Below are 12,143 nucleotides of genomic sequence, written 5' to 3' on the forward strand. Positions count from 1 at the left end.
ACCAGAGATCTTGGCCATGTTCTGTTATTATATTATAACAGAACATGGCCAAGATGTTCAAATGTTCATAAATGACCAGCATGGTCAAATAATAATAATCACAGTAGTTGTCGAGGGTGCAACAAGTCAGCACCTCAAGAGTAAATGTCAGTTGGCTTTTCATAGCCAATCATTGAGAGTATCTCTACTGCTCCTGCTTTCTCTAGAGAGTTGAAAACAGCAGGTCTGGGACAGGTAGCACGTCCGGTGAACAGGTCAGGGTTCCATAGCCGCAGGCAGAACAGTTGAAACTGGAGCAGCAGCACGGCCAGGTGGACTGGGGACAGCAAGGAGTCATCATGCCAGGTAGTCCTGAGGCATGGTCCTAGGGCTCAGGTCCTCTGAGAGAGAGAAAGAGATAATTAGAGAGAGCATACTTAAATTCACACAGGACACCGGATAAGACAGGAGAAATACTCCAGATATAACAGACTGACCCTAGCCCCCCAACACATAAACTTCTGCAGCATAAATACTGGAGGCTGAGACAGGAGGGGTCAGGAGACACTGTGGCCCCATCCGATGATACCCCCGGACAGGGCCAAACAGGCAGGATATAACCCCACCCACCTTGCCAAAGCACAGCCCCCACACCACAACAGGGATATCTTACCATTCTGAGACAAGGCCGAGTATAGCCCACAAAGATCTCCGCCACGGCACAACCCAAGGGGGGGCGCCAACCCAGACAGGAAGACCACGTCAGTGACTCAACCCACTCAAGTGATGCACCCCTCCTAGGGACAGCATGGAAGAACACCAGTAAGCCAGTGACTCAGCCCCTGTAATAGGGTTAGAGGCAGAGAATCCCAGTGGAGAGAGGGGAACCGGCCAGGCAGAGACAGTTCACCTTCACACTCCTGAGCCAGACTACACTCAATCATAGGACCTACTGAAGAGATGAGTCTTCAGTAAAGACTTAAAGGTTGAGACCGAGTCTGCGTCTTTCACATGGGTAGGCAGACCATTCCATAAAAATGGAGCTCTATAGTAGAAAGCCCTGCCTCCAGCTGTTTGCTTAGAAATTCTAGGGACAATTAGGAGGACCGCGTCTTGTGACCGTAGCATACGTGTAGGTATGTACGGCAAGACCAAATCGGAAAGTTAGGTAGGAGCAAGCCCATGTAATGCTTTGTAGGTTAGCAGTAAAACCTTGAAATCAGCCCTTGCCTTAACAGGAAGCCAGTGTAGAGAGGCTAGCACTGCAGTAATATGATCAAATTTTTGGGTTCTAGTCAGGATTCTAGCAGCCGTATTTAGCACTAACTGAAGTTGATTTAGTGCTTTATCCGGGTAGCCGGAAAGTAGAGCATTGCAGTAGTCCAACCTAGAAGTAACAAAAGCATGGCTAACTTTTTCTGCATCATTTTTGGACAGAAAGTTTCTGATTTTTGCAATGTTACGTAGATGGAAAAAAGCTGTCCTTGAAACAGTCTTGATATGTTCTTCAAAAGAGAGATCAGGGTCCAGAGTAACGCCGAGGTCCTTCACAGTTTTATTTGAGACGACTGTACAACCATCAAGATGAATTGTCAGATTCAACAGAAGATCTCTTTGTTTCTTGGGACCTAGAACAAGCATCTCTGTTTTGTCCGAGTTTAATGTCTGAAACACAGGCTTCTAGCGAGGGCAATTTTGGGGCTTCACCATGTTTCATTGAAATGTACAGCTGTGTGTCATCCGCATAGCAGTGAAATTTAACATTATGTTTTCGAATGATATCCCCAAGAGGTAAAATATATAGTGAAAACAATAGTGGTCCTAAAACGGAACCTTGAGGAACACCGAAATTTACAGTTGATTTGTCAGATGCAAACCATTCACAGAGACAAACTGATATCTTTCCCACAGATAAGATCTAAACCAGGCCAGAACTTGTCTGTGTAGACCAATTTGGGTTTCCAATCTCTCCAAAAGTATGTGGTGATCGATGGTATCAAAAGCAGCACTAAGATCTAGGAGCACGAGGACAGATGCAGAGCCTCAGTCTGATGCCATTAAAAGGTCATTTACCACCTTCACAAGTGCAGTCTCAGTGCTATGATGGGGTCTAAAACCAGACTGAAGCGTTTCATATTCATTGTTTGTCTTTAGGAAGGCAGTGAGTTGCTGCGCAACAGCTTTTTCCATTTTTTTTGAGAGGAATGGAAGATTCGATATAGGCCGCTGGTTTTTTACATTTTCTGGGTCAAAATGTGGCTTTTTCAAGAGAGGCTTTATTACTGCCACTTTTAGTGAGTTTGGTACACATCCGATGGATAGAGAGCCGTTTATTATGTTCAACATCACTTTTACTTTAGTCATTTTCTGTTAAGGTATCGTTACTTTTTCTCAAGTATAACAATTGGGTACTTTTTCCACAACTGATTTTGAGGGGAACATTATGTAATTAATGTGTACTTATGTAGTACGTCATCCACCCTGATAACCTGGCCCTAATTTTAAAGCTTATGGAAGCACCATCCAAGTGAAAAAATTACACACTATTACGCCACAGAGTACATGTAATATCTGTATAAGTGTAATGTAATTACTAGGTGTTACACAGGATTTAGCCAGTTAAAATTAAGTGTATCTTGAGGTGTACTTACTTTTAATTATTGTGTACCTACAAAGTACGTTACCCATTCTGACAATCTAATCGTCATCCAAGTGAGAAAATAAACACACTAATACACCACACCATCTGTAATATCAGCATAAGTACAAGGTTGTCACTAATTGTTACACAGGATGTAGCTATTTAAAGTGATGTGTAACTTTATAGTTACCTATGAGCAATTTCGATATTACATATAACTCATTACCAAGTGAAAATACCTACAAACAAAGATGAGCTTCTACTTTAGTCAACTTTATTGCAGCATGTAAAAAGATCTTACATTTCTTACAAAATAATGAGGATTTCTATTGTTAGATTCATAATTTGCTTAATTATATTAAACAAAGATATAGGCCTACTCAATAACATAAAAATGACAATTCTACTGTTGACTCAAATCAAGTCAAATTTTATTGGTCGCATACACATACACTATATATACAAAAGTATGTGGACACCTCTTCAAATTAGTGGTTAGTGGCAAATGAGACAGCATGATTTTCTTGTTTTTTTTGTATTTACAGATAGCCAGGGGCACACTCCAACACTCAGACATAATTTACAAACGAAGCATTTGTGTTTAGTGAATCTGCCAGATAAGATGACCAGGGATTTTCTCTTGGTAAGTGTGAATTGGACCAGTTTCCTGTACTGCTAAGTATTCAAAATGTAAAGGGAAAGGAGTAACGAGTACTTTTTGGGTGTCAGAGAAAATGTATGCAGTAAAAAAGTACATTATTTTCTTTAGGAATGTACTGAAGTAAAAGTTGTCCAACATTTAAATAGTAAAGTAAAGTACAGATACCCAAAAAAACTTGGGCTGGAGCTCTCTACCATTGGACTCTGGAGCAGTGGAAACACATTCTCTGGAGTGATCAATCACGCTTCACCATCTGGCAGTCCGACGGATTAATCTAGGTTTGGCGGATGCCAGGAGAACGCTACCTGCCCCAATGCATAGTGCCATCTGTAAAGTTTGGTTAAGGAGGAATAATGGTCTGGGGCTGTTTTTCATGGTTCGAGCCCGGCCCCTTAGTTCCAGTGAGGGGAAATCTTAACGCTACAGCATACAATTACATTCTAGATGATTCTGTGCTTCCAACTTAGTGGAAACATTTTGGGGAAGGTCTTTTCCAGGCCTATTCACCCAACATCAGTGCCCAACCTCACTGATGCTCGTGGCTGAATGGAAGCAAGTCCCCACAGCAAAGTTCCAACTTCTAGTGGAAAGCCTTCCCAAAAGAGTGGAGGCTGTTATAGCAGCAAAGGGGGGGACCAACTCCATATTAATAACCATGATTTTGGAATGATATGTTCAACGAGCAGGTGTTCACATACTTTTGGTCATGTAGTGTATTTAGCAGATGTTATTGTGGGTGTAGCGAAATGCTTGTGTTCTTAGCTCCAACAGTGCAGTAATATCTAACAATACACAACAATACACACATATATATATATATACACAGTACCAGTCAAAAGTTTGGACACAGCTACACATTAAAGCGTTTTTTTTATTTATTTTTACTATTTCCTACATTGTAGAATAATAGTGAAGACATAAACTATGAAATAACATATATGGAATCGTGTAGTAGCCAAAACAAATTTAAATAAATCAAAAAATATTTTAGATTCTCCATCCTTTGCCCTAATGGCAGCTTTTCACACTCTTGGCATTCTCTCAACCAGCTTCATGAGGAATGCTTTTCCAACAGTCTTGAAGGAGTTCCCACATATGCTGAGCACTGGTTGGCTGCTTTTCCTTCACTCTGCAGTCCAACTCATCCCAAACCATCTCAATTGGGTTGAGGTCGGGTGATTGTGGAGGCCAGGTCATCTGATGCAGCACTTTATCACTTTCCTTGGTCAAATAGCCCTTACACAGCCTGGAGGTGTGTTTTGGGTATTGTCCTGTTGAAAAACAAATGATAGTCCCACTAAGCGCAAACCAGATGAGATGGGGTATTGCTGCGGTAGCCATGGTGGTTAAGTGTGCCTTGAATTCTAAATAAATCCCAGACAGTGTCACCATCAAAGCACCCCCACACCATCACACCTCCTCCTCCATGCTTGCGAACCACACATGCGGAGATCATCCGTTCACCTACTCTGTGTCTCACAAAGATACGGCGGTTGGAACCAAAAATCTCCAATTTGGACTCATCAGACCAAAGGACAGATTTCCACTGTGTTTCTTGACCCAAGCAAGTCTCTTCTTAATATTGGTATTGACTGACCTTCGTGTCTTAAAGTAATGATGGACTATCGTTTCTCTTTGCTCATTTGAGCTGTTCTTGCCATAATATAGACTTGGGCTTTTACCAAATAGGGCTATCTTCTGTATACCACCCCTACCTTGTCACAACACAACTGATTGGCTCAAATGCATTAAGGAAAGAAATTCCACAATCTAACTTTTAACAAGGCACACCTGTTAATTGAAATGCATTCCAGGTGACTACCTCATGAAGCTGGTTGAGAGAATGCCAAGAGTGTGCAAAGCTGTCATCAAGGCAAAGGGTGGCTACTTTGAAGAATCTAAAATCTAAAATATATTTTTATTTGTTTAACACCTTTTCTGGTTACTACATGATTCCATATGTGTTATTTCACAGCGTTGATGTATTCACTACTATTCTACAATGTAGAAAATAGTTAAAATAAAGAAAAACCCTTCAATGAGTAGGTGTGTCAAAACTTTTGACTGGTACGGTATATATACACTGCTCAAAAAAATAAAGGGAACACTTAAACAACACAATGTAACTCCAAGTCAATCACACTTCTGTGAAATCAAACTGTCCACTTAGGAAGCAACACTGATTGACAATAAATTTCACATGCTGTTGTGCAAATGGAATAGACAACAGGTGGAAATTATAGGCAATTAGCAAGACACCCCCAATAAAAGAGTGGTTCTGCAGGTGGTGACCACAGACCACTTCTCAGTTCCTACGCTTCCTGGCTGATGTTTTGGTCACTTTTGAATGCTGGCGGTGCTTTCACTCTAGTGGTAGCATGAGACGGAGTCTACAACCCACACAAGTGGCTCAGGTAGTGCAGCTCATCCAGGATGGCACATCAATGCGAGCTGTGGCAAGAAGGTTTGCTGTGTCTGTCAGCGTAGTGTCCAGAGCATGGAGGCGCTACCAGGAGACAGGCCAGTACATCAGGAGACGTGGAGGAGGCCGTAGGAGGGCAACAACCCAGCAGCAGGACCGCTACCTCCGCCTTTGTGCAAGGAGGAGCAGGAGGAGCACTGCCAGAGCCCTGCAAAATGACCTCCAGCAGGCCACAAATGTGCATGTGTCTGCTCAAACGGTCAGAAACAGACTCCATGAGGGTGGTATGAGGGCCCGACGTCCACAGGTGGGGGTTGTGCTTACAGCCCAACACCGTGCAGGACGTTTGGCATTTGCCAGAGAACACCAAGATTGGCAAATTCGCCACTGGTGCCCTGTGCTCTTCACAAATGAAAGCAGGTTCACACTGAGCACGTGACAGACGTGACAGAGTCTGGAGATGCTGTGGAGAACGTTCTGCTGCCTGCAACATCCTCTAGCATGACCGGTTTGGCGGTGGGTTAGTCATGGTGTGGGGTGGCATTTCTTTGGGGGGCCGCACAGCCCTCCATGTGCTCGCCAGAGGTAGCCTGACTGCCATTATGTACCGAGATGAGATCCTCAGACCCCTTGTGAGACCATATGCTGGTGCGGTTGGCCCTGGGTTCCTCCCAATGCAAGACAATGCTAGACCTCATGTGGCTGGAGTGTGTCAGCAGTTCCTGCAAGAGGAAGGCATTGATGCTATGGACTGGCCCGCCCGTTCCCCAGACCTGAATCCAATTGAGCACATCTGGGACATCATGTCTCGCTCCATCCACCAACGCCACGTTGCACCACAGACTGTCCAGGAGTTGGCGGATGCTTTAGTCCAGGTCTGGGAGGAGATCCCTCAGGAGACCATCCACCACCTCATCAGGAGCATGCCCAGGCGTTGTAGGGAGGTCATACAGGCACGTGGAGGCCACACACACTACTGAGCCTCATTTTGACTTGTTTTAAGGACATTACATCAAAGTTGGATCAGCCTGTAGTGTGGTTTTCCACTTTAATTTTGAGTGTGACTCCAAATCCAGACCTCCATGGGTTGATAAATTGGATTTCCATTGATTATTTTTGTGTGATTTTGTTGTCAGCACATTCAACTATGTAAAGAAAAAAGTATTTAATAAGATGATTTCTTTCATTCAGATCTAGGATGGGTTATTTTAGTGTTCCCTTTATTTTTTTGAGCAGTGTATATATACTGGGATGTATAGACATTATGGACAGTATATGGATAGAATATTTTGTATATCTGAAGAATACATAGTATAGTATATGTACAGCAATAATTAAATAGGATAGGCCTTGACTAGATTACAGAATATACAGTTGAAGTCAGAAGTTTACATACACTTAGGTTGGAGTCATTAAAACCCATTTTTCAACCACTCCATAAATTTCTTGTTAACAAACTATAGTTTTGGCAAGTCGGTTAGGACATATACTTGTGCATGACAAAAGTTATTTATCTTTTACATTTTTTTTTGTCTTTTGTTAATTTTCTTTTGTTTACAATTATTTCACTTATAATTCACTGTATCACAATTCCAGTGGGTCAGAAGTTTACATACACTAAGGTGACTGTGCCTTTAAACAGCTTGGAAAATTCCAGAAAATTATGTCATGGCTTTAGAAGCTTCTGATAGGCAAATTGACATAATTTGAGTCAATAGGAGGTGTACCTGTGGATGTATTTCCAGGCCTACCTTCAAACTGAGTGCTTCTTTGCTTGACATCATGGGAAAATCAAAAGAAATCAGCCAAGACCTCAGAATTTTTTTTGTAGACCTCCACAAATCTGGTTCATCCTTGGGAGCAATTTCCAAACACCTGAAGGTACCACGTTCATCTGTACAAACAATAGTACGCAAGTATAAACACCATGGGACCACAGAGCCGTCATACAGCTCAGGAAGGAGACGCGTTCTGTCTCCTAGAGATGAACGTACTTTGGTGCGAAAGGTGCAAATCAATTCCAGAACAACAGAAAAAGGATCTTGTGAAGATCCTGGAGGAAACAGGTACAAAAGTATCTATATCCACAGTAAAACGAGTCCTATATCGACATAACCAGAAAAGCCGCTCAGCAAGGAAGAAGCCACTGCTCCAAAACCGCCATAAAAAAGCCAGACTACAGTTTGCAACTGCACATGGGGACAAATGTCGTACTTTTTGGAGAAATGTCCTCTGGTCTGATGAAACAAAAATAGAATTGTTTGGCCATAATTACCATCCTTATATTTGGAGGAAAAAGGGGGAGGCTTGCAAGCCCGAAGAACACCATCCCAATCGTAAAGCACGGGGGTGGCAGCATCATGTTGTGCGGGTGCTTTGCTGCAGGAGGGACTGGTGCACTTCACAAAATAGATGGCATCATGAGGGAGGAAATTCTGTGGATATAGTGAAGCAACATCTCAAGACATCAGTCAGTAAGTTAAAGCTTGGTCGCAAAGGGGTCTTCTAAATGGACAATGACTCCAAGCATACTTCCAAAGTTGTGGCAAAATGCCTTAAGGACAATGAAGTCAGTGTATTGGAGTGGCCATCACAAAGCCCTGACCTCAATCCTATAGAACATTTGTGGGCAGAACTGAAAAAGTGTGTGCGAGCAAGGAGGCCTACAAACCTGACTCAGTTACACCAGCTCTGTCAGGAGGAATGGGCAAAAATTCACCCAACTTATTGTGAGAAACTTGTGGAAGGCTACCCAAAACGTTTGACCCAAGTTAAACAATTTAAAGGCAATGCTACCAAATACTAATTGAGTGTATGTAAACTTCTGACCCACTGGGAATGTGATGAAAGAAATAAAAGCTGAAATAAATCATTCTCTCTACTATTATTCTGACATTTCACATTCTTAAAATAAAGTGGTGATCTAACTGACCTAAGACAGGGAATTTTTACTAGGATAAAATGTCAGCAATTGTGAAAAACGGAGTTTAAATGTATTTGGCTAAGGTGTGTGTAAACTTCCAACTTCAACTGTATGTACTGTACATAGGGGTCGAATCCAAGGTGGCGTAGCAGTCAGACGTCTTTGTCTTTGTCCTGTCGTGTCCCTTGTATATATATTTTTACATCTTTTTCTTCGCATATCTTTTAAAAATATTTTCCTAAACCTCAACTTGTAAATACTCTCCTGCAACCCGCCTCACCCAATGTGGCGTGGATCAGTTTTTTTTTCAAAAGTATTTCTACTTACTTCGGATCTGGAATCCCTCAACTGAAGCTAGCCAGCTAACTACCTACCAGCTATCAGTCAGCAAACCATTGCTAGCGGTCATCAGCTTACCTTTAGCTCGGAAAGCTCTCGCCAGTTCGAACAACGTGACTCAAACCAGAGCATAACGGACCTATTATTATTCCCCCCCGCCCCCCCTCCCCCCATATCCCCGGATTCCTACCTCAAACTCTGAACATTTTCATCTGGATCGTCGCAACTAGCTAACCGCAATCCCAGGTGACTACTCCTGGCTAGCGTTTCCATCCCGGAGCAAGCACCAATTAGCCTGAAGCTAGCCCGGGCCAGGGCTCCTGTGCTACCACCGAAGCCCACTCCTGGGCTACAATATCCGAACCCCTTCTACTGCCAGTACGGGGCATGGAACCCCGCCGATCCTCTACAACTGGAATACCGACATAATCTGCCCGAGGATTCCAACAGGCCCCTCAGGTGCGATGTCCGCTGAAGGCCCATTCTGCTAACCGCGGCCTACTAGCTACCTAGAGCTACTTGGAACCCCACTAATTCCACGACTGGTCTATCGACGTCACCGCATGAAGAGCCAAAAACAGACTTACACCCATGGCGACGTCCCCCAAAGGCTAACTTGCTAGCCCCGGTCTGTTAACTGCTAGCTTGCTTGCCCCGGTCTGCTAACTGCTAGCTTGCCTGCCCCGGTCTGCTAACTGCTAGCCCCGGTCTGCCAACTACTTGCTTGCTAACCCGGTCTGCTAACTGCTAGCTTGCCAGCCCCGGTCTGCTAACTGCTAGCTTGTTTAGCCCTGGCCTACTACCTGTTAGCTTGTTAGCATCGGCCTGCTCACTGTCTGAATCGCCGTGTCCCCAGTCAGCCCAACCACTCACTGAACCCATATGTTCACTTGGCTACGCATGCCTCTCTCTAATATCAATATGCCATGTCCATTACTGTCCTGGTTAGTGATTACTGTCTTATTTCACTGTAGAGCCTCTAGCTGTGCTCAATATGCCTTAACCAACCATGTTGTTCCACCTCCTACATATGCGATGACATCACCTGGTTTAAACGTCTCTAGAGACTATATCTCTCTCATCATTACTCAATGCCTAGGTTTACCTCCAATGTACTCACATCCTACCTTAACTTTGTCTGTACACTATGCCTTGAATCTATGCTATCGTGCCCAGAAACCTACTCCTTTTACTCTGTTCCAAACGTGCTAGACAGCCAGTTCGTATAGCCTTTAGCCTTACTACTTCTCCTCTGTTCCTCTGGTGATGTGGAGGTTAATCCAGGTCCTGCAGTGCCTAGCTCCACTCCCACTCCCCAGGTGCTCTCATTGGTTGACTTCTGTAACCGTAAAAGCCTTGGTTTCATGCATGTTAACATTAGAAGCCTACTCCCTAAGTTTGTTTTACTCACTGCTTTAGCACACTCTGCCTACCCGTAACCCTCTGGTCCACAGTCCAGAGTCTTCAGCGGCGGTCCGCAGTCCAGAGTCTTCAGCGGCGGTCCGCAGTCCAGAGTCTTCAGCGGCGGTCCGCAGTCCAGAGTCTTCAGCGGCGGTCCGCAGTCCAGAGTCTTCAGCGGCGGTCCGCAGTCCAGAGTATCCAGCGGCGGTCGGCAGTCCAGAACCTCCAGTGGGCGTTTCCAGTTCTGACCCTCCGGCGAGGATCCACGGTTTGGTTCCTCCGGAGACACGAAAGCGGAGGGATCAGCGGGCGGAGTGGGGGCTACGCCCCGAACCAGAGCCGCCGCCAAGAGTAGATGCCCACCCGGACCCTCCCCTATAGGTTCAGGTTTGCGGCCGGGAGTCCGCACCTTTGGGGGGGTACTGTCACGCCCTGACCTTAGGTTGCCGTTAATTTTCTCTTTTTTTGGGTTAGGTCAGGGTATGATGTGGTGTGGGCATTCTATGCCATTCTATGTTTTCTATTTCTATGTGTTGAGCCTAGTATGGTTCCTAATCAGAGGCAGCTGTCTATCGTTGTCTCTGATTAGGAATCATACTTAGGCAGCCCTTTTTCCCTCCTTCGGTGTGGGATCTTGTTTTTGTACAGCTCAGTTAGCCTGCAGAACGTGACGTTCGTTTTTCCTTGGTTTGTTATTTTGTGTTCCGAGTTAACCTCTCTGGGGAGGTGGGACGAAATCGTCCCACACTATTCAACAGCCAGTGAAAAATCAGAGCGCCAAATTTAAAACCACAAAATGTCATAATTCAAAGTTCTCAAACATAGGACTATTTTACACCATTTTATAGATACACTTCTCCTGAATCGAACCACGTTGTCCGATTTCCAAAAGGCTTTACAGCGAAAGCAAAACATTAGATTATGTTAGGAGAGTACATAGATACAAATAATCACACAGCCATTTTCCAAGCAAGCATATATGTCACATAAACCCAAACCACAGCTAAATGCAGCACTAACCTTTGATGATCTTCATCAGATGACACTCCTAGGACATTATGTTATACAATACATGCATGTTTTGTTCAATCAAGTTCATATTTATATCAAAAAACAGCTTTTTACATTAGCATGTGATGTTCAGAACTAGCTTACCCACCGAAAACTTCCGGTGAATTTACAAAATTACTCATGATACAAACGTTGACAAAATGCATAACAATTATTTTAAGAATTATAGATACAGAACTCCTTTATGCAATCGCTATGTCCGATTTTAAAATAGCTTTTTGGCGAAAGCACATTTTGCAATATTCTGAGTACATAGCTCGGCCATCACGGCTAGCTATTTTGACATCCGCCAACTTCGGGGTCACCTAAACTCAGAATTACTATTAGAAAAATTGGATTACCTTTGCTGTTCTTCGTCAGAATGCACTCCCAGGACTTCTACTTCAACAACAAATTGATGTTTTGGTTCCAAATAATCCATAGTTATATCCAAATACCTCCGTTTTGTTTCATGCGTTCAGGTCACTATCCGAAGGGTAACGCGCGAGCGCATTTCGTGCCAAAAAAATTAAAATGATTCCATTACTTAGAAGCATGTCAAACGCTGTTTAAAATCAATTTTTATGCTATTTTTCTCGTAAAATAGCGATAACATTCCAACCGGGCAACGTTGTATTCATTCAAAGACTGAAAGAAAAAAATGGAGAAGTCTCGTGAACGCGCATCTCCAGTCTCACTGTCCCCAGGCTGACCACTTACAAACTCT

This window comes from Salmo salar, chromosome 03, assembly GCF_965601325.2.
Source record: "Salmo salar chromosome 03, fSalSal1, whole genome shotgun sequence".
NCBI lineage: Eukaryota > Metazoa > Chordata > Actinopteri > Salmoniformes > Salmonidae > Salmo > Salmo salar.